Here is a 3,083-nt window from a genome sequence, read left to right as displayed (position 1 = left end):
GGAGGCTTTTGCCTTCCCTTTTCTCTTTCTAGAGGTTTCTACGGCCTTAGGTGCCATAAATAGTTATGGAAAAACAAAAAGCAATGCTTTTACCACACCAAACTTAGAAGGTTTGCTCGTCCTCGAGCAAAAGAAGAAGGAAGGACAGAAAAGAAGAAGAAAATGGAGGAGATGGAGAAGTGGGAGTGATTCGGCCAAGTGGAAGAAGTAGTGTGTATGATGTGTGAAAATGAAGGGGTGACGATGGGTTTATATAGGGGTGGAGAGGGGGGTATGGTTGGTCATTATGGGTGGGTTTAGGAGGGAAAGTGGTTTGAAGTTGGATGGTGGGGTAGGTGGGATTTTATTAAGGATGAATGTGAGTGGTGAAGAGAATGGTGGGATTTGATAGGTGAGGGGTTTTTGGGGAAGAGGTATTGAGGTGATTGGTGAATGGGTGAAGAAGAGAGAGAGTGGTGGGGTAGGTGGGGATCCTGTGGGGTCCACAAATCCTGAGGTGTCAAGGATAGCTCATCCCTTCACCAAGTGGCGTGCAAAACACCCTTTCTGCCAATCCTGGCCTTAAACGCCGGGCTGCTGCCCTTTTCTGGCGTTAAACGCGAGTCTGGTGCCCCTTTCTGGCGTTAAACGCTAGTCTGGTGCCCCTTTCTGGCGTTAAACGCGAGTCTGGTGCCCCTTTCTGGCGTTAAACGCCCAAAATGGTGCCAGACTGGGCGTTAAACGCCCATTTGCTGCCCTTACTGGCGTTTAAACGCCAGCAAGCTTTTCCTCCAGAGTGTGCTATTTTTCTTTCTATTTTTCATTATGTTTTTGCTTTTTCAATTGTTTTTGTGACTTCACATGATCATCAACCTACAGAAAACATAAAATGACAATGGAAAATAGATAAATATAACATTGGGTTGCCTCCCAACAAGCGCTTCTTTAATGTTAGTAGCTTGACAGTGGGCTCTCATGGAGCCTCACAGATGTTCAGAGCAATGTTGGAACCTCCCAACACCAAACTTAGAGTTTGAATGTGGGGGTTCAACACCAAACTTAGAATTTGGTTGTGGCCTCCCAACACAAAACTTAGAGTTTGACTGTGGGGGCTCTGTTTGACTCTGTTTTGAGAGAAGCTCTTCATGCTTCCTCTCCATGGTTACAGAGGGATATCCTTGAGCCTTAAACACAAAGGATTCTTCATTCACTTGAATGATCAACTCTCCTCTGTCAACATCAATCACAGCCTTTGCTGTGGCTAGGAAGGGTCTGCCAAGGATGATGGATTCATCCATGCAATTCCCAGTCTCTAGGACTATGAAATCAGCAGGGATGTAATGGTCTTCAATCTTTACTAGAACATCCTCTACAAGTCCATAAGCTTATTTTCTTGAATTGTTTGCCATCTCTAGTGAGATTCTTGCAGCTTGTACCTCAAAGATTCCTAACTTCTCCATTACAGAGAGGGGCATGAGGTTTATGCTTGACCCTAGGTCACACAGAGCCTTCTCAAAGGTCATGGTGCCTAATGTACAAGGTATTGAGAACTTCCCAGGGTCCTGTCTCTTTTGAGGTAAACTCTGCCTAGTCAAGTCATCCAGTTCTTTGGTGAGCAAAGGGGGTTCATCCTCCCAAGTTTCATTACCAAATAACTTGTCATTTAGCTTCATGATTGCTCCAAGGTACTTAGCAACTTGCTCTTCAGTGACATCTTCGTCCTCTTCAGAGGAAGAATACTCATCAGAGCTCATGAATGGCAGAAGTAAATCTAATGGAATCTCTATGGTCTCAGTGTGAGCCTCAGATTCCCATGGTTCCTCATTAGGGAACTCATTGGAGACCAGTGGACGTCCATTGAGGTCTTCCTCAGTGGCGATCACTGCCTCTTTCTCCTCTCCAAATTCGGCCATGTTGATGGCCTTACATTCTCCCTTTGGATTCTCTTCTGTATTGCTTGGAAGAGTACTAGGAGGGAGTTCAGTAACTTTCTTACTCAGCTGACCCACTTGTGCCTCCAAGTTTCTAATGGAGGACCTTGTTTCAGTCATGAAACTTTGAGTGGTTTTGATTAGATCAGAGACCATGGTTGCTAAGTCAGAGTGGCTCTGGTTAGAATTCTCTGTCTGTTGCTGAGAAGATGATGGAAAAGGCTTGCCATTGCTAAACCTGATTCTTCCACCATTATTTTTGTTGAAACCTTGTTGAGGTCTCTGTTGATCCTTCCATGAGAGATTTGGATGATTTCTCCATGAAGGATTATAGGTGTTTCCATAGGGTTCATCCCATGTAATTCACCTCTTCCATTGATGGGTTTTCAGGATCATAAGCTTCTTCTTCAGATGAAGCATCCTTAGTACTGTGGTGGACGAAATTGTGACCACATCAATGTAGTATTCTTTGTTGTTTTATGGAATCCTTATTATGGCACTTATGTGTGGACACAACTCCGTTCAACTAACCAGCAAGTGTACTGGGTCGTCCAAGTAATACCTTACGTGAGTAAGGATCGATCCCACGGAGATTATTGGTATGAAGCAAGCAATGGTCATCTTGTAAATCCCAGTCAGGTAGAGTCAAATGTAATTGGATTAGATATTTAAAGATAAATAAAAAAAAGGGATATAAATACTTATGTAAATCAATAGTGGGAATTTCAGATAGGCGTATGGAGATGTTGTGCTCCTCTTGAATCTCTACTTTCTTATTACATTCATCCAATTTCTTCTTACTCCTTTCCATGGCAAGCTGTATGTAGGGCATCACCGTTGTCAATGGCTACATCCCATCCTCTCAGTGAAAACGTTCCTATGCTCTGTCACAGCACGGCTAATCATTTGTCGGTTCTCAATCAGGTTGGAATAAAATCCATTGATTCTTTTGCGCTTGTCATCACGCCCAGCCTTCAGGAGTTTGAAGCTCGTCACAGTCATTCAATCCCAGAATCCTACTCGGAATACCACAGACAAGGTTTAGACTTTCCGGATCCTCATGAATGCCGCCATCTATCTAGCTTATACCACGAAGATTCTGTTGGGGAATCTAAGAGATATGCACCTGGCCTAAGGTAGAACGGAAGTGGTTGTCAGTCACGCGCGTTCATG

The sequence above is a fragment of the Arachis duranensis genome, chromosome 6 (assembly GCF_000817695.3).
Source record: "Arachis duranensis cultivar V14167 chromosome 6, aradu.V14167.gnm2.J7QH, whole genome shotgun sequence".
Taxonomy (NCBI): domain Eukaryota; kingdom Viridiplantae; phylum Streptophyta; class Magnoliopsida; order Fabales; family Fabaceae; genus Arachis; species Arachis duranensis.
Note: the sequence above shows the minus strand (reverse complement) of the source record.